Below are 21,698 nucleotides of genomic sequence, written 5' to 3'. Positions count from 1 at the left end.
TTATTTTCTCTCTCTTTACCCCTCCCTTCCTCTTTTTTTCCTTCTTGACCAAGGATAGGAATAAAATATGTCAGATAAACCTTACTCTTTTTTGTTTTGCTCAGAAAAAAAAAATTCTGAAAAATGTGAGTTAAAAGTTTCTGAATTTTTATGATTTTTATTAAGCCCTATCTGTTAATAAGTTTGATCATCTCAGAGAAAGTTATTCCTTTGATAATTAGTGGCCTGTGTGTTTCTTCACATCGATGGTTTCCCACTATAAAGCATCTTATTCCCTTTTTATTCTTGACTTGTTCTTCATCTTCCCACAAACCTCAAGATGAAAACATGTTCACCAAAACCCATGTGGCGCCAACCTCTCTAGAAATGTATGTAGGTTACAATTCTGAAGCCAGTACTTTGGGGAAGCTACCTTAACTACCTCAGAAGATAAATTTTGATAAAGCTTTTTACTTACTCTAAAGCAATTTTTTTTTTTTTAAAGATCTTCATTTATTTATTTGACAGAGAGAGAGAGCACAAGCAGGGGAAGCAGAGGGAGAGGGAGAAGCAGACTCCCTGCTGAGCAGGGAGACTGATGTTTGGTTTGATCCTGGGATCCTGGGAACATGACTTGAGCCAAAGGCAGACCCTTGACCAACTGAGCCACTCAGGTGCCCCAACTAAAGCAATTTCTATTTAACTTTGTACAAAGATCATCTAGGAAAAATAGCATATGTCACTTCTCCCTCTCTCAGGGAAATTATATGAAAATGATGAAGAAACACAGTATAAATATAATCACAGAAAGTGAATGATAAAATCTTTAGGAAACTAATAGTTGACAAAATAGATATCTGTACCCAAACCATCCAAGACAGCCTACATTGTCTAACATCTGCTGTGTTAAGAAATATTGCAAGTTGTTCCTAAACCCCTTTTCAAATGGGCTATTTCCAACAATTTCTTGAATTTATTTTATTTTATGTTTTTTAGATTAACCAATTTAAGCTGAAGATCTGCATAACGTAAAAGATGAATTGTTATAAGTGACTAAATGATGTGAGGATGTAGTGATATAGTACCTCTTGTTGTAGACTCCTCAAAGTGAACATGCCAAGCTTTCATGGGTAAACATTACACTATCATCACTGTGACACAGAGTGACTGCTACTTTACCAAAATAAGATAATTGAAACTTTAATCAGTTGTTGAGTTACAAGAGACCACATAACTATTTTTAAACTTATTTGTCAAGGGGCGCCTGGGTGGCTCAGTCGGTTACGCGACTGCCTTCAGCTCAGGTCATGATCCTGGAGTCCCCGGATCGAGTCCCGCATCGGGCTCCCTGCTCAGCAGGGAGTCTGCTTCTCCCTCTGACCCTCCCCCCTCTCATGCTCTCTCTCTCTATCCCATTCTCTCTCTCAAATAAATAAATAAAATCTTTAAAAAAAAAAAAAACTTATTTGTCAAATTGAAACAGTTTGTTCATACACCACACACACACACACACACACACACACACACACACACGCTTGTATTATACATACCCACTAACTGAGCCCCAAGATCCACTGCCTTTTTTTTTCATTACAGATAATGTCCACATTCCCTTCCATCTGAATCTCCATAGTATAATATTAGTTAAAAATTTAGGTGTTTATTTTTTTATTGTGATTCTTCATTCATCTTTCAAAGCATAATAATGTTAAATGATATTTTAAGTATAAACACCCATCAAGAGATAAAATCTAGAATTTTGATTACTAAATTTTAACTGTTGAAAATATACAAAAAATGTGGAAAGTTGAGATTAACCTCAAAGGTTTTGAGATTCATGACATTATATTATCTGTGTGGAACCATGAATGAAAAAAACAGGCATATAAATAGAATTAAAAGAACTAAAAATCTTCAAACTTTATAAATCTTAAACTGTGAACTAAATTATAAGTCAAATGCTAAGTGTGTACAACTTTCATAAATTGTTAAAATCTCAATACTTAGGGGCGCCTCGGTGGCTCACTCATTAAGCATCTGCCTTCAGCTCAGGTCATGATCCCAGGGTCCTGGGATCAAGTCCTGCATCGGGCTCCCTGCTCTGCGGGGAGCCTCCTTCTCCCTCTCCCACTCCCCCTGCTTGTGTTCCTGCTCTCGCTGTCTCTCTCTCTGTCAAATAAATAAATTAAATCTTAAAAAAAAAACCCTCAATACTTAGAAGTATTTATTGGGGGAATAAGTACACTTAACATTAGCTATGGATTGAAACAATACATTTTCCTTTATCCTATGCTTTTCTAGTTATAAATATGGCGGATCATAAAAGAACCTAATGTTTTTAAAAATTACATTGTTCAAATCACCATAAAATAATCATTTAGTGTAATTTAGGAAAATATATTCATATGTTCTCTCAGTGGCATCAAATGTATTTTTAAGTTACCTTATTTTCACTTAATTGGTCTTTCAAAAAATACAAATGTTTAAAAGAATAAGTAAATCTTTTTGTAAAGTGTATTTGTAGTAAAATCAATTCAAAGAAATTTAATTCATGCAGATTTTCTTTCAAACTCTTCAAAGAAAATGAAGGAAAATGTAAATTATACACATAAAAGGAAATATTGGATAAAAATGGTTAAATTTGTTAAATTTAAGACAAAATCTTGAGATTTTTCAAATTAAACAGTATATCTAACCAAAAAAATTTACTATTTAAACCAATTTACTTTCATTTACTCAGAATAGTACCTCTGTCTTGATTAGCTTCTGTCTTACTAAAATGAAAGCATTTTCCTAAAACTAGCTTAATTTCCATAAATTCAATGCATATTCATTTCAATTATTACATCTAAGTTGAATATGGCTTACTTTCTAACAACAAAAGCCATTTATTTGTTCACACATATATATAATTGTATTTACTTACCTAAGTACATTTTCCTGCTTACTGTGCTTAGTTTATTTATTACCTGTCATAATGATGTCTTGGTACTCATGAAAATCATACATCTGTTTTACTTTTTTTATTGTTTTTCAATGTATCCATTTATGGAGCACTAGGACACTGAATAAAATATCTAACAAAAAGTAGTTTTTATGGAAATAAAAATACTGATCAAAGGATTCCATAATTTCAATTCTTGTATCACAACAATGACTGCTCCCCTTCTGTCTGTCACAACTTATTTACTGCTGTTATTTGGCACAGGTCTTTTACATATATTCTACTATTTTATCCTTCCAATAATATAGTGTAAGAAACGTTATAAACATTGCAGTTTGAGGAAACTGAGGCTCAGCAAGCTCAAATGGAAAGTATGCAGTAAATCAAGGATATCATTCCATGTTTGGCTGACTCTACACACACACACACACATTATTTCTGTGATATATACAATATATATCTTTCAAGATTCAGTCAAGAAACAGAAACTACCTTAGGTGTTTCAATAAGAAAGCATTTAGTAACAGTAATTGAGTCATAACAATATCACTGGACCTGCTGAAGGAGAAGTAAGGGGCATTTGGTTTTAATAACAGTGTGGTAGTAAACCAGCAGGAAGAATCTGCTAGTGTTATTATGACTGCAGCCACAACTCCCAGACCCTCACGGAGCTGGTGACTCAACTCTGGAACATGGAAACTGACCACTGTCCAACTCCTATATCCAACCTGTGGGCTAGCTGACATGGGGATATTTTTGGTCTCACATTTCTTTCAACTTCCAACTCTAAAAGAATAAATCCAATTGGTAGAACCTATATAAACAATCAGAACCCTAGACACAAAGGGCTCCGGGAAATGTAGTTGTTAATTTTATACACCTAATGACATCTAGGAGAACACAGAAGTGGATGGCAATGTTGGATTGGAATGGTCCTTACTGAGCACAATATGTTATGTATTTTCTTCTATGACTTTCATAGTCCTAGAGAACAGCAAACACAAGTGTAGCATAAATTCTGGTACCCTATTAGATCTTCAGTTTACTTTGCTGAAATAATTGTGTGAAAATAAACATTAAGACTGTATGACAAAGAGAATTTGAGACTGGTTTATACACTGTGTGTTTGGTTCAATGTTCTTTTTGTTGCATGCTCAAACATGGGAGAAAACAATCTTAGCATATGCCAACAAAAAAGCAAGAAGACATCCAAATCTTTAGTGCACTTCAGACATTTAAATATAGCACTTATTTATTGTCGAGGGAAAGCTGAGATTCAGTTAGTTGAATAGAGTCATAAAAGGGAATAATACATTGGAATTGGGAGATATAATAACTTTTATCCAAATTTTTTATTTACAATTCAGCAATGTTTTAGTACCCTCTCCATTTTGCAGCACTACTATAGCTGTTATCTGGGAATGTAACAATAATTCTTTTTATTCTAGAAGGTGTCTCAACTTTTGACTACTTGATCATGTATAATCTATATAATTTTGGAGTCCACTTAAAGGATTGGTACAAAACATGAAGAAAAGTCAAGTTGTGTGAAGAAAATTTCACAAGATATCCAGCAGAAAGAAAAAGTAATTTATAAAGGAAGAAGAAACAGCTTGAAATAATATTTCTCATCTGCAACATTGGAAGCTGTAAGATAAAGCAATACTAGGTCAAATACTAAGACAATAAGATTGAAACTCAATCCTATACTCAGCTAAACTACTGTTTAACTATCTGAGCTAAAAAATTTAGACTGTGTTACCCATATACCCAATATTAGGACAATATTTGTAAAAGCACTATAGTTAAAATTCAAATAATTCAAAAAAAAAGACCTCATTACAGAGAAAAGGATCAAGTAAAAAGAGAAAATACTGTAATCATGCTAGAGTTATGAATCTTGGATTATATGTACTTAAATCTAAATGGCCCTTAACAATTACCATTGCAAATTTAAGAACCAAAACATATTCTTGCAGGAAAAAAGGTTTTAGAACTAGATGAAATCATATTTTAAATATGAGTTATTTACTTAGATAATTAGTGATGAGAAGAAATTATTGGTGATTCTAATCTAATGGATATCTATTTATTGATTTCTCTACCTAATATCCATGATAGCAACAACTTGGATTTCCTTTGGGGAATTATCCTAACCCTGCACATACAGTCTTGTTGGCACTAACAACCAAAATACAACATATCTCTTCATGGCCAACTAATGGGCACATGATCCAAATGCACCAATCACACACTCTCTTCTTGGAAATTATATTTTGAACAAGGTCTTAAAATATTTGACAATAACTTAACCCTCTCACAGTACCATAAAGATATTACCCAGTTGTGCCAAATTCCAAATTCCCAAAGCCATTGTTTCTGCTGCCTGCTTATTTAGCTTCCTCATTCTCCCTTTGATTATGTGGACAAACCACTGATCATACAAAGAATTATTTTTTTTCTGTTTAAATTAATGAGTTGGTTACAGTTTTTACAATAGAAACAATATACTAATTAACTTATTATGAGAGAAAAATATCAGAGAGCTCAGTAAACAATTATGCATATTATAAATAGTTAACAATTTTAAGGGCAATATTAACATTTCCCTGATATCTAATGTTTGGAAGGTTTCAAACAGACATTATATATCCAAGTTTGACATGGAATATTTTCATGATTTTTTTAACTGTATCAAATAAATTATCAATCACTATCATTGGAAGTTTCTTTGTTTTTGTTTTGGAAGTTTTTAAAAGTAATTAATGTGTGTTTCAAACTATGTATATGAGAAAAATGTTAATTTTAATTATTTTTCAAATCATTTGCATAAATGAGACTCAATGCACACTAATTGCAAGCTAAGCAAAAATGCAATTAAATATTTATATTTAAAAGAATGGGTAGGAGGGCGCCTGGGTGGCTCCGTCGTTAAGCGTCTGCCTTCGGCTCAGGTCATGATCCCAGGGTCCTGGGATCGAGCCCCACATCGGGCTCCCTGCTCCGCGGGAAGCCTGCTTCTCCCTCTCCCACTCCCCCTGCTTGTGTTCCTGCTCTCGCTGTCTCTCTCTGTCAAATAAATAAATAAAATCTTTAAAAAAAAAAAATAAATAAAAAATAAAAGAATGGGTAGGGAGAATAATGACAACAATGTGATGTTGATGGAGGTGCTAGTTAACACTACAGTGGTAATCATATTTCAATATATAAAGGTATTAAATTAAAAAATGGTTAGGGAAATACTTTTAAACATTTAGCTAATCTAATTTATTTCAATTACAGGACATCAAATAACCATGAGGTAGCTACCAGGCATTTTCTGATACTTAGTTGTGTTCACTGTATTATAACCAGTGGGTAAGACCGTGGACTTTGGGGTTAAATATCTTCAAGACTGATTCTTAACTCTCTCTTTTGCCTGTGTAAACTTTGGCAAATTACATAACTTCTATAATCTCCAATATTCTCTTTTGAATGCAAAATAATTACAGGCATAGAGATAGACTTGAGAGAATTAAATGAGTTATATGTATATAAAGGGCTGAGCATAATTCCTGGCATTTAGAAAATTTTAAAAAAGTTTTTAACAAAGCTTATTGTTTTTGTTTTTTTGTTTTTTTTAAAGTTTTTTTATTATTTATTTGTCAGAGAGAGAGAGCGAGAGCAAGCACAAGCAGGGAGAATGGCAGGCAGAGGGAGAATCAGGCTCCCCCCTGAGCAAGGAGACTGATATGGGACTCTGATCCTAGGACCCTGGGATCATGACCTGAACCAAAGGCAGACAGTTACCAACTGAGCCACCCAGGCATCCCAACAAAGCTTATTGTTATTGGGATAGTTTTGTTGCTATTGTTTAGAGAAAGTACCGGCATCAAATTTGTTCCTTCTTTGTAAATTATGTCAGAATAAGGAAAGTCTACAAAGCCAATATAGGTTTGGTGACATGATACAACTGTAACATTTATTCAGAATTTCCCTATTTGCAAATTGATTTAAAAATGTTCTTTTTACCACCATATATTTATTTCTTTATTTTAAAGATTTATTTATTTACTTAGAGAGAGAGTGCACGCAAGGGAAGGGGCAGAGGGAGAGAATCTTCAAACAGATTCCCCACAGAGAGCACGGATGTGATGTGGGGCTCAATCCCATGACCCATGAGATCATGACCTGATCTGAAACCAAGAGTCAGTCACTTAACCAACTCAGCCAACCAGGCACCCCATACCAGCATATATTTAAATAAGAACTTTATGAAACCTGAAGCAAGGGTAGAGCGTAAGTATGAAGGTATAAGAAACAACTCCTTTATTCCTGTAAACCAGTTTGAAATAATATAAACAAAACAAACTTATTTTCAATAAAGAATCAGAGATGGGTTTATAAGAGACCTCACCCTCATATTGTGCAGGTTGTAACTAACTTATTGGTAATAAAAGCAGCTATTTATAAAATCATTCACTATGCCAAAATGGCTTAGAAAGGAATATTAATATCCTCATGCATCCTTATCCAGCTCAAACACAGAAAAGTTCTGTTATTATCAGGTAGAATAATGTGGAATAATGCTATAATGTTACAACTATGGTTGACCATTGCAGGAAAAGAAAAATTACTTCTCCTTTTTAATCCACCAATGGTCATATCAGTAACCTCAGGAACTCTTAGTGAAATATAGTTCCAGAAAAAAAGATTTCAATGCATAACCACAGAAGTCATTTATCCACTGAAATATAAAATATAGATAGCAGTTTATAGATGGTTTAAAGTCTGTGTTTTCATTACCATAATATTGGATAATAGGTTGATAATGATACCTAAATATGTTTGATTTAAATCCAGAAAACTCAAAGACAATGACTAGAGATCAGAGTCCCAAAGTCAATATTTTTATTAAAAAATCTTATTTTTGAAGTGAATCCAGTGTTTTTAAGACAGGAAAATGTTGGTGAAACTTGGAATAATGATCCACAGCAGTATAATTCCTCAGGAGCCTAATTTGTAGTTCTTGAGATTCAATATTACTATGATAATTTTAAAATGAGAAAGGAGAAAAAATATTAAGGACATGATAACCTTCAGAGTTCATTAATTTTCAAAATATTATTATAAGGCTTCTTTAGCAGACAAAAGAAAATTGCAATGATTTTAATAAGAGGGAACAGAAATTGATACAATAGAGTAATCTGAGCATGAACTGAGTTTTGTATGACTGAGTTGGCCACATTTAAAGAGAAAAATCAAGAGCTTTGATAAAAATCTGGGGAACGTAACCATGCTAGAGTTAAAAAGTGGCACAAAACTTCTGAGAGAAGCTGTGTTTATGTTATGGTTTCCTTTATTCAAATGAAATATGATTTGAAAATCCTTTGAACTCAATGACAGCCACCAGGGTTCTGTGAAGCATACTGTGAAAATATGGAGAATTTAGAAAAAAAAAATCAAAACTCATGCAAGCCTATGTTACACCTGTGGCATGTGGAGAGAAAATGTCGTAGACATCCAAGCTAGAGTCCAGGAGATTAAAATTCAAATCTCGGCTTTGTCATGAGTAAGGTATCCAAGCTAACTGAGTTGTTTCTCTGAAAGTGGTCAGTATCATCTAGTTTGAAGAGTTATTGTGACAATTAGTGATAATGTCCATGAAGTGCCTACCACACACAGTACCTGCATATAGTAGTTGCTCAAAATAGCAACTTCTGTTATTTAAGCCTGACATGTACACATTCTTTTTGAAGTAACTGTTTATTACCTATTTTTAGTAAGGCTATATATGTTGCATGTGTATTTATATAAATCATAAATATTACATAAGTACAAATATAAGTATAGATACATGTATTATAAACATATGCTAAAAATTTGTTCATTTTCATGATTTTACAATGTCTTAAGATTGAATACTTTCATAAATAATTCCTAAAATATATCTCACTACTCTTCATTTAGGGTCATTCATCCACTATGTTTTTGTCATTCACATTTGCCACCAGAAGTACTTGGGCAGAACACATGCTTCTAAGAGCCATTTTTTTCCCCCAACATGTTTTCAGAGGACTCAAAGAAGTTTGACAATATGAATAGCTCAAAAATGTTCAAGAGTTATTTAACTCAGAACCTGTTTGGAAAATGGCCAGTATGAGTAATTCTTCAATTTAAAACATACTCTTTCTTTATTCTATTACCACTGAAGCACTTAGAATGATGAATATTTTATATATAAGTAAAAGTGATATTTTATGTACAAAAGGATATAATTATGTTCAATTTCTGATAGCATTTTTAACTTGCTCCCAAAAAGGAAGATTCCAATGGATGGAAAACTGTTAATATAAAAGGGAATTGTCCCTGCACTCAAAATAGAAAATCTAAGCCTCTCAAAATTACCCCAAATCCACCATGACCACTAGCTTGCCTAAGCAACATAGAAGAGTTCTGATGTTTTAAAATATTTAAAAATCATCAGTTTCCTCCTCTGGTGGTTTTCAACACTTACTTTAAGATGTAAATCTAGTATAAATATGCCATGTATCCTGTGTAGTTCCATCAAGGCCTCAAACAAAGCATGATATTATTTATCAAGATATCTAAATCTGTGTCTCTATCTCTATCTATCTATCTATCTAACAAATCTAGTAACCCCAGTACAAAATTAAATGAATTACTTTGTCTGGATTATTCTTAGTGAAATAATCCAAATAATCATCTTATTTTTCTGTATTAACTATCTGGTAATATGCCAAACTAAATTGTTTGCATGCGATTTAAAATAAAGCTAGGAAATGTATAGTTTCTGGTATATACCTAAAATCTACATATAAAGTATAGGCATTTGTCCTGTCTTTTCTTTTGGCAACACTCAATCTCCATGATTTCTCAAATATTATTTAGAGTGATCTTCAGCTACAGACAGATTCATTGTGGCTAATTTCCCTATGCAAGCAACAACAAGCAGACAAAAGATATAAAACAATGTTTTCAGACATTGTACATCAGAGGGAGGAAATAATAGAAAGAAACTCTCAAGAAGAAGAAGAAAGGGGGGGTTGGAGGAGGAAGGGGGAAGATAAAAAGAAGCAGCAGAAGAAGGAAGCTCTTTATCACTCCAGCTTTCTGCTTGAAAACCGTTCTAGACCATGGTGGCAAAGAGGATAAGACCAAGCAAAGCTTGTGAGTATTGCTGAGTTGAGGAAAAAGATAATAGAGTTTGAAAAGGATGAAGCAGCTGGAAACTGCAGAGTAGAGAACTGGAGATGGGGTGGTTATGTATGTGAGAAACTTGAGGAATCTACACATAAATGCAATTAAGTGATCTACCCATCTACCTCAAGAAGTCAAATAAAGAACAGCCTATCCCAGAAAGCTTTTTTATACTCTTCCAGTCACATAACTAAAACCTGGATGCATGATAAGACTCAACAGCAGGAAGCAGGAATACATGAAATAAACTAGGTGCAAAATACCAATCAGTTAGCAAAAATCCCAAATGTATATTGTTTGCTAACTGACCTTCCTCGGGCTTTTCACCTAAATAAAGTTTTTCTGTTTATTATTCTATGCCTATATATGCCCATGTTGAATTTCAATTATGGCAAAAAAGAATGTGGTTTCAAAAAAAAATACGAGTTAAATGATAAAAAGGTATAAATTGTCCCTGATCTATATCAGTCCCTCACACAGGAGTGTATTAATCACTTGACAGCATATTTCTTTCAAGTTTCACCAAGGGTTAGCTCTATGACTTTAGGCTACCCAAGAGATAAGCACAAGTAGTAACATGCAAGCTTAGATTAAGTATGCATGCATACAGCTTGTTAACTTGTTTTATGAGTCCAGGATTACCCCAATATCATAACCAGTTAAATACATTACAAGGAAAAACAACTACATGTCAGTATCCTTCAAGAACATGAATGGAAAAATCATAAACAAAATTCTAACTAGTTGAATCTAATAAAGTATAATCAATATAAAAACCAGAACCAAGTGACATTTATCCTAAAAATACAAGGTTGTTATGACACCTGAAAATAAATTAGTGCAATTCACTATATAAACAGCATCAAGGAAAATTATAAAGAAATGATTTCAAATTTTGATCAAAACTATATACCTTAATAGATTCAGAAAAATAATTTGAAAAAAATTCAATACCAATTCATAAAAAAAATTAAAATCTCACCATATTAGAAATAATAAAGAATTCCCTTATTATGATTAAGGGCATCACAGAAAAATCTAGATATAACATCATACTTACTGGTAAAATAAATATTTTCCATGTTAGTCTGAATAAAGGCAACAATATTGTCAAAAATTTAGAGATAACAGAAGTAAAACCAACGAATCACTGAAGTACTGGTTAGTAAAAGTTGATTGTACACACACAGTTCTAAATATGTAAATTAATGGAGAGACATAATATGCTCATGAATTGTACAATTTAAGATGTTAGTCCTCTCCAAATTTTTCAAAAGATTTAATAAAATTCCAATCAAAATCCTGGCAGGCACTCTATAAAAACTGGCAAGTTGAGTCTAAAATTTATATGTAAATGCAAAGGACACAGTATAACCGGAACAATTTAAAAGGTATAAAATATTTATATAATTCAAACTGCTTGATTGATTTCAGGGTAAAGCTACAATAATCAAGACAGTGTGCTATTAGCCTAATGATAGGTATATAGATTAACCGAATGGAAGAGCCCAAAAATAGACCCACATATTTAAGTTAAAATAAACTAATTTTCAGGGGACCTGGGTGGCTCAGTTTGTTGAGCACCTAACTCTTGATTTCGGCTCAGGTTGTCATTTCAGAGCCCTGGGATCCAGCCCTGGGTTGGGCTCCAAGCTCAGCACGGAATCTGCTTGTTCTTCTTCTGCTCTTCCCCCTACTCTCTCTCTCTCTTTCTCTTTCTCCCTTCCCCCTCAAATAAATAAATAAAATCTTATAAAATCTTATAAAATAAAATAATTTTTGGCAAATATCTGTCAAGATAATTCAATAGGGGAAATACATGATGAAATAAATGGTTACCTACATGGCAAAATTTAAATCTCAATTCTTAAAAAAAATTCAAAATGCATGATGGACATAACTCTAAAGATTTTAGAAGAAAACTCTAGAAGGAGATCATGAAGACCTGGGTGTCAGCAAATCTGGAGTTCCTATCTGGTAATGGAACCATTCTGTGTCTTGATTGTGGTGATAAATCTGTATCTGTGAAAGTATTTCAAAGAAACACATACACACAGCCACAAACATATGTATGCATGTGAAAAGTGGTATAATTCCATTAAGATCTGCTGTCTAGTCAATAGTAGTGTGACATTGTTTAATTTTCTGATGTTGATAATATTCTACAGTTTCTGTGCGATGTGTTAAATTAATTAATCAAGGAGGTCATTAGCCTGAGGTGGTTCTGATGCCTGGTAGCCTATATAGGAAATCCAAAACCTAAGGTAGAGTCAATGCACTTGGTCCAAGGAAAACAAAATTTGAGAACAACCAATCATAAACAGCCCATTAGTCTTTCCAAAATAAGGTAATTGTTTAAGCAGTAACCAACAAATAATTTCCTTACTCCGCTTCCCCATCTCCTCTACAAAAACCTTTCCCCTAGCCCCCAGTGAAAGAGCTCCTAACAACGTTCAGTTTGGCACTACCCCATTCAAATTCAGGTTTGCTCAAATAAACTCTTGAAAATTTTAATATGCTTCAGTTTACCATTTAATAGATGTTATTTTGGGGGAAGCTGGGTAAATGGTGTGAAACTCTCTGTGACGTTGTTGCAAATTGTTGTGTCTATAATTATTTCAAAACAAAAAATTTTAACAAGAGCATCTTGTCATTTTAACGGTTTAATCCACTTGTTTGGTTCTTTGTAAAACATGAGGTGATCTGCCTGTTCTGGAGGTAATACTGACCACACCAAATTTTGGACTTGAATTTGAAGAAGGCAAGTTTCGCAGCAGTTGCTGTTAGTCTTGCTCATTGTAAGTTTGCAATACGTAAGTGCTATGTGAAATACTTCTGGAGAAAAGGAAAAGGCATCTAGAGAACTCCTAGAGACTAAAGATGCAACCAAATGCCAAAATATCAGCAGTACTACCTTCTTCCATTTTCTGTTTTCTTCAGTCAATTTTTCTTCAACTTTATAACTCTTATTTGTAGATATGGGTTTTAAGTGTAGGATAAAAGAATAATGGTCAAAATATGAATAGTTTATTTTAATATCACTTATTTTTTACTTAAATAGTCAAAGCCCATTTTTAACATCTTGGTTATAGTTCCAATCATGCCCTTTAATTATAAAGGAAATTGAATATTGCTATTTCTCTTTCAAAATAAAAAATGATATTTGAAAGCAATGCATTTTTATAGCATTTAAAAGGTATGTTAAATAACATTTTCTAGATGATATCCAACTATGATTATATATATTTTCATTTTGTTCTTTTGCTGGACACTGAACTTTTTGGATGGAGAAGGGAAGACAATGACTTGACTCTTCTCAAAACTGTCCTGTGGCTTTGAAACTTATGATTTTTAATGTGTTCACAAAAGTCAGCTAGCCCTAGCTATCATGAATTACATCTGTATTTATGCTCAGTTGTTAAATGGTCTCTTTGAGTTAATATCTGCTAAATCAAAATAATCCTCCTGTTTTCAGTTATCCAATAGATTAATCATATTTTTATTATAAATTAAAGGTTTTTACCTTTTGTTCAGTAAAAATTCTGTCTCCTTAGGCATAGAAAAGTACTAAGGTTTGCCTTTTTGTCTAAACTAATCTCTAAATGCATTAATTATTTTTCTTAATTCTTTGGAAAAAAATCCTATGAGGACCAACATTTCCTTTGCAAGTTTGGTGGAGTGAATGTCTACTCAAATAAAAAGTACTTCCACAAGACATTGTAATAAACAGTGCACATATATTATGTTGCCCTATAAGTGAGCCAGTCATGAACAATTAAATGTCAATGGCCTAGGCATACAGACACTGAAAATGATTATTTTCATATCAAAGATTTTTATCTATGGCATGTGTATTGGATAAGTTATTTTATACTGTTATTTTTCTTTTATTTTAACAACTTAATACTTACTTTTAGTTTTAGATCAACCAATGGTAGGATGGGTATGGTGGATTTTTTTTGTTTTTTAAATATTTTATTTATGTATTTGACAGAGAGAGACACAGCGAGAGAGGGAACACAAGCAGCGGATGTGGGAGAGAGAGAAGCAGGTTTCCCACTGAGCAGGGAGCCTGATGTCAGGCTGGATCCCAGGACCCTGGGATCATGACCTAAGCCAAAAGCAGACACTTAACGACTGAGCCACCCAGGTCCCCCTGGTGGATGTTTTTAAATTTTCATTTTCAACAGCCTTAATATTTATTTTTTCACTATAGACAGGTAAGTTACAAATTCATTAAAGTAGAGAATAATCACATAAGAAGCAGAGAGGACACATCCAATGTTGGGCCTAGGATTTCTGGAGTACATTCCACATTCAATAATATATTTGAATGGGATGCTGGATTAATAAACTAACCATAGTAAGCTCACAGTGTTCTTTTAAATATTATCTCCCTTTTCTACCAAAGCATGCCTACATGAAAAATACTGGAACCATATTAAGACTCTTAGTTTGAATACTATTTTTTTGTGGGTTCTTCATATAATCACAAACATTTTTTAATGCCATTGCCTTGATCTACAAAAGGAATGCACTGAATGATACACACTATACACTGGGCATTGGTACAATTGTTTCCTACCTTTGTAGAATCGTTATGCTGAAGTGATTTTTTGGCAGAGCACTCTTGGTAGTGGTATTGGGGAGTGAAGTTCAGGAAGCTTGTAAATTAAGGAATATAACTAAACTACTTTCTTTGAAAAGGGTACTGTAGAAAAATAAATCAGTGCAAAATGTTTTTTTTTCTTAATAAAGGTATAAGGTGAAACTTTGGAGTGGAAGTCATCCTATGAAATAAAATTTTTAGTAAATGTACAATTACATTGTAAAAGAAATTGAAGGATAAATTTGGATAATAAAAGGAAAACATTAATATCATCTAAATTTTGAATTAACATATAAAAATCAATAAAACTACATGCAATGATCCAGCCACCATTAAAATGTATAATTGTATTTAAACTGATCATATTAAAATATAAAATTATATTCAATATTAGTGCAATAAGAATAAAACTTTGAACATTCCTTCCATTTGACATTTTGCAAGAGTATATACCATATACCATTAAGGCTGTTTCTTTGTAGTATAGCATGAACTGAAGATTTAGAAAGTTATAGGATTAATTTGATTAATTATCCTAATAATTTAAAACACCATTTTGTACCAAACACATCCTAAAGTTCTAATTAGTTGACAATTTAGACGAACCACACTTAATTGTCAAGTTAGCACACTTTGTTTAGAAACTTGGAGAATGACTATAAAGATCTTTTAAATGTAATCAGAATAGAAAATTGATTGCAATTTCATAAAAATATTAAGTATTTTCTTGCTTATGTGATTAGCCATACTGCTTTCATCCAAAAAGGTTTTTAAAATGGCTTATTAGTTATAAATAAAGCTGAAAGTAATCTAGAAATTATTTGAATGCAGAAAACATTTAAGCACTTTTTATCTTTATCATTTAAGTACTTCTAACCTCACTGTGTAATTGTAGAACTTATTCTCCAGGGCCCAACTGTACTAAACTATTAACAAAGTTTGAAGCTGTATGTTTTTATTGGAAGAATACTGTTTGATTTATTAAAATTCTAACTGATTTTGAAATAATGTTGATTCCTTTAACATCATATAATTTCTGGGGTGTGTTAAATGCTATTATGTGATTTGTTCCTCTACTCAGCCAGGCTGGGGGTGGGGCAGAGGAGGAGAGGGAGAGGGAGGGAGGGCAAGGAAGAAGGAGAGAGAGAGAGAGAGAATGGATTTAACAGTGACATTAATGTGAACTATTCTTTTTTTTTTTATGGTGCCAATTAAATACCGTTTTATTTAAGACATTGCATTTTCCACTTAACAATAACAGTGCTTATAAAGTGCAATGTTCATTTCCTTTCCCTGTGCACGTATTTCATATTCAAGTATCAAGAATGCCCAGTTTATTTATACTATAGCGGCTCAACATTAAAACTGCCATGGAATTTGTTACAAATTTGGGTCCTTCGAATATTTTGTGGAACAATGCTAGACCTATTCTCAGGTTGGCTTAATCAACCTCTTCGATGGTGGGTCCAGAGGAGGCACCACCAGATGGAGGAGCTCCACCACCAGGGAAGCCTCCAGGCATTCCTCCTGGCATGCCCCCTGCACTCTGGTACAGTTTGGTAATGATAGGATTGCAGACTTTCTCCAGTTCTTTCTGCTGGTGTTCAAACTCTTCCTTCTCTGCAGTCTGGTTCTTATCAAGCCAATTGATGATTTCATTGCACTTGTCAAGAATCTTCTGTTTGTCCTCATCATTGATCCTGCCCTGAAGTTCTTCATCTTCAACAGTTGCTTTCATGTTGAATGCATAAGACTCAAGTGAATTCTTGGAAGACACCTTGTCCCGCTGTTTCTCTTCTTCAGCTTTGTACTTCTCAGCTTCCTGGACCATGCGCTCAATGTCTTCCTTGCTCAAGCGGCCCTTGTCGTTAGTGATGGTGATCTTGTTCTCTTTCCCTGTGCTCTTATCCACAGCAGAGACATTGAGGATACCGTTAGCATCAATATCAAAAGTGACTTCAATCTGAGGAACGCCACGAGGGGCAGGAGGGATACCTGTGAGTTCGAACTTGCCAAGTAGGTTGTTATCCTTGGTCATGGCACGCTCCCCTTCATACACCTGAATGAACAAACCAGGCTGGTTGTCAGAGTAGGAAGTGAAGGTCTGTGTCTGTTTGGTAGGAATAATAGTATTACGCTTGCTAAGAACAGTCATGACTCCTCCAGCAGTTTCAATGCCAAGAGAAAGTGGAGTGACATCCAACAGCAGCAAATCTTGAACATTTTCAGATTTGTCTCCAGAAAGGATGGCTGCCTGGACAGCTGCACCATAAGCAAGAGCCTCATCAGGGTTGATGCTCTTATTCAGTTCTTTCCCATTGAAGAAATCTTGTAGAAGCTTCTGAATCTTGGGGATATGGGTAGAACCACCCACCAGCACAATATCATGGATTTGAGACTTGTCTAGTTTGGCATCCCGAAGGGCTTTCTCTACAGGGTCCAGGGTGCCACGGAACAGATCAGCATTTAATTCTTTAAACCGGGCATGAGTAATAGAGGTATAGAAGTCGATTCCTTCATATAGAGAATCAATCTCGATACTGGCCTACGTGCTGGAAGAAAGTGTGCGCTTAGCACGTTCACAAGCAGTACGGAGACGACGAACTGCCCTCTTGTTTTCACTGATGTCCTTCTTATGTTTGCGCTTGAACTCTGCAATAAAATGGTTGACCATCCTGTTGTCAAAGTCTTCTCCACCTAAGTGGGTGTCTCCGGCTGTGGATTTGACCTCAAAGATCCCATCTTCAATAGTAAGGATTGACACATCAAAAGTGCCACCTCCCAAGTCAAAGATCAGCACATTCCTAATGTGAACTATTCTTTAGAGAATTTATATTGAGTCTTGCAGACCCCTGGTGACCATTTAGTCAAATAACGGTGCTATTCATTATAAGTAATTCAGTAACTTAAAGAAGTCTGCTGAAATATGAGTCAATAATTCTGCAAATGAATACAGACATATTTGTGTATGTATGTATGTATGAATGTATGTATGTATGTATGTATGTATTGGTAAAAACAAAAACCAGAAAAGGTTACCTAGAATTGATATATCTGGATGTTTTATAAGTTATAACTCATTGGCAAATTATAGAAATTAAAAAAGAAATTATTCTTATGATTTATTTGTATATGTTTTGCCTAAGAAAGTTTGCTGTTCAGTCAGTTGCATCGATGTCCCCAGAATCCCTGAACTATCTTTATCTAATGACTTTCTCAGATTTTTTTTTATCAGCAAGCATTTTGTCCTAAATGGTACAAAATAGTAAATCCAAACTGGGCAGGGCAAAGTAGCTACATTCACAATTCACAACAATTCTGCAGCCTACCTTTCCACCTCCCTATTTATCTCTGTCACTGGAATTCAAAAACTGCTGTGTTGGTTAGGAAAGGCCAAGAAGAATTATCTACTGATTTATATCATCTGTACTGATAATAACCTGAGAAATAATGCCACAAAAAGCTTAGATAAGTAAGAGAAGCCTGGATATCCCTTCTCGGTAATGAATAATCTATAAGTTCACATCCTTTTGAATCATGAGATGCTTATCGAGCAAAACTGCTGCAGACACTGTTGAGCCCGGCATACGCCGGCCCTCAGACAGACAAGATCTAACTGGAGTGCCTTTAGCTAACTTCTTCCACTGACCCTCCACACTTCACAGACAGTGCCTGGAAACAAACACACATCACAGAAAAGCAATCACATAGGCAGTCGGAAAGAAATTTAATGTTTTTCAAGGTAGCATGACCATCTGTTCTGGTTTACCAATTTTCACCTGTTATTCTAAAATCCCATCTTGTTTACTACCTTTGTCCTAGGCAAATGTATCATGATCTAGACACCTACCCAAAATAAAATAAGTTTTGGACATATTTTTATTTCCTTTGAATATGCTGTACTTTTTGAAATATATGGAGGGAAACCATACAGACTTATATTTAAACAAACCAAACAGATATCCATTCCATATCCAAAGAGTGACACTTCAAAATTATCAAAGTATAAGATTGTGTGTAGTACTGAGATTCAGGTCAAATGATGACTAAATATGTACTGATCTGTCTGTTGCTCAAAACATGTTATGACTTATCTTCATATTTATCACTTCTTAAAAATTCCCCAAAAGCATTACCATAGAAGTAAAAAAATATTATTATATAAAAAAGGATTTCTCATTAACCAAAGACAACATAAGCTAACAAGTATATGAAGAAATTATCAAATGATAAGTACATGTGTGAAATTATTGAATAATAAGTGCTAATGGAATATAGAAAAATGGAAACATTTACTGCCAGTAAGACCATAAATCAGTACCACTGCTCTAGAGAGATTTCTGAATTTTCTTTTTATGAAATTAAGTATGTGTCTCAAGGCTTAGCTTTAATATGCAATCCCCAATGGGTACCTGAGTATGTTCTTTGTTTGTCTGTGGTGGCAAATGTTGGAGAAAACTGAGCTGTCATCATAAAGGGAACTAATAATAAAATGTATTATGTCCTAGTATTATGCTTAAAAACATAACACTGAGTATAAAAAATGAGAAAACTATTTAGCATAATTTGATTGATGTAAATAAAATTGCAAAGCAAACTAATATGTTTTTTCAAGTATACTCTTATCTAAAGATATATTTTAAATATATTTGCAAGATTCCTCCTGTGTGATATGGAAGAGAATATTATTGGGGATGAGGGAGAAGAGGAAAAATAATTAAACACAATAAAAATGTAGCATTTTATGTATTTATGATAAAAATAAGCCATGAACTAAAGAATTTTATTAAGTCAATACTCTATGTAAGGACCATAATAATTTAATTAAATGTAAATAAATTACATATTTATGTTTAGTTTATATAAAGTTTGCAATAATGGGCATCCACTAAAATAAAGAATATCAGTAATAGAGTTTAGCTTATTAAAGAAAAACATATTATCTACCCATAGATGTCACCCATTCTAAGAAACAATTTGTGAATTGAAGTAAATACAGTTGGTAATAATTGGGTACATTATACACTTGGAAAGAATAAATAATAACTGAAATTTAATAACTTTGTCATACTCTGTATGAAGAAAGAATGAGAAATGGGTTTTGAATCTAAGAGCGCTATGTGACAGTTTGTCTCTATGGTCTATTGGTGTCCTGAGTACCATGTCAGTCAGAAAATAGGTCTACCCTTTCGGTGATGGTGGAACCATCAAACTATCATGGTTCAGTGGCACTAGCCATTAAGATTACACCATTATTTTGATTTGTTTTATTTCCACACTTACCCTGTGATTAAATTTTCAGTGTAGATTTACCAACCAGTTCTGTCAAATGTATCTGTCTCTTATGAATTAAGAATTTTGTGCCTCTAAAACTCATCAGAGGAAGACGCCTGGGTGGTTCAGTCGTTAAGCGTCTGCCTTCAGCTCAGGTCATGGTCCCGGGGTCCTGGGATCGAGTCCCACATCGGGCTCCCTGCTCAGCGGGGGGCCTGCTTCTCCCTCTCCTGCCTGCCTATCTGCTGACTTGTGATCTCTCTCTCTCTCTGTGAAGTAAATAAATCTTAAAAAAAATTTATAAAAAAATAAATAAAACTCATCAGATATGCCTGTCATAGCAAGATTCACCAAAGTGACTTAACAAGGCAATATATGACCCTACAAAGTCCATCCTAAGTAGTATGCATGACTCTCACTTATTGTGTGTAGATATACAGAACCCGACTTTTCATTTTATTATAAAATAGTAATGACTGTAAAACATTCAAACAATACAGAAAGAAATTAAAAAAAATAAAGTACTGTCAACACAAAGTGACCATTAATTCCTAAGTATATTATCTTTCAGATACATATCAACTCAAACCAAAAAATGAACATTCCACATATTTGTCAGACCAATTAGCTGTTTGTTCCTCCTAAGGCTATATATATATATATATATATATATATATATATATATATTTGCATGGCCTTTTTAACAGTTACATAATGTTTTCCTTTATAAAAATCATGACTGAAAATGACATTTGAACACAAAACTTTTAGTTATTGTGTTTTGTTTTCATTTGAGTTTATTTTCCCTGTTGGCTGTGTTAGAATTATATTTGTAAAATATAATTTTCGTATTTAGCTTAAGGTTGTGTATGTTTAAATACATATTGAAGGACACTTTGTTTAAATACCCATTGAAGGATGCTCTGTATTAGCTTCTGTCTTTATAGAGACTGCTTCCATATCTTATTTTTAAAAAGTATAACAACGGTAATTTTTCTTTTTAAATATGCCAAGGGAGACTTAAAAAACCCCACAAATTTAACATCTTAGAGTTTTGTAGTTCAGATGTATGATAAAATTCGCACCAGGCTAATATCAAAATGTCAATAGGGCTGTATTCCTTTCTGGAAGACCTAGGGAATAATATATTTCCTTGCTCATTTAGATTGTTGGCAGATCTCAGTCCCTTGCATTTGTAGGACTGAAGTTCTTTTCCTCGCTGGCTGTGAGCGGAGTCATTTCCAGGGTTTGGATGCCACCTTCATTCCTTAGCTGGTAGTCCCCTTCCTCCATCTTCAAAACCAGCTACAGTGGGTTGAGTCTCTCATGCTTCAAATATATCGCTCACCTCTTCTGCCATCACACCTTTTTGAGTGACTCTTCTACCTTCCTCTTTTGCTTTTAAGGACCTTGTGACCATATAAAACCCATCAGGATTATCTAGGATAATCTCTATATTTTAAGGTTAGCAACTTTAATTTCATCTGTAACTTTAACTCCCTTTTGCCTAGTATACTTATAGGCACAGGTATAACACTAGGGGATGAGTCATGGAGGCCAAATCCTGCCTGCACACCCTGCTTAGCATCCCTCCCACTGATTGTCTTTGTGATTCCTGTCCCTGACCCTTTGGCCTTTAGGTATACAGAAGGTGTTATTTCTAAAGGGAGAATATTTTCTGCATAGTTACAG

General features: G+C 33.9%; 1 long non-coding RNA gene and 1 pseudogene across 1 annotated transcript in view; both read right to left on the bottom strand.

Moving 5' to 3' along the window:
- Positions 1 to 21,698, bottom strand: part of LOC112819968 (uncharacterized) — a 76,347-nt gene that overhangs the window by 18,512 nt on the left and 36,137 nt on the right. The gene's annotated exons all lie outside the window — the stretch shown is intronic.
- Positions 15,929 to 17,533, bottom strand: LOC112819868 (heat shock cognate 71 kDa protein pseudogene; annotated as a pseudogene).

Source organism: Callorhinus ursinus, unplaced genomic scaffold (assembly GCF_003265705.2).
Source record: "Callorhinus ursinus isolate GAN/ISIS: 27379988/994484 unplaced genomic scaffold, GSC_fseal_2.0 scaffold3, whole genome shotgun sequence".
Classification (NCBI taxonomy): domain Eukaryota; kingdom Metazoa; phylum Chordata; class Mammalia; order Carnivora; family Otariidae; genus Callorhinus; species Callorhinus ursinus.
Note: the sequence above shows the minus strand (reverse complement) of the source record. Positions and strands in the feature narration are given on the sequence as shown.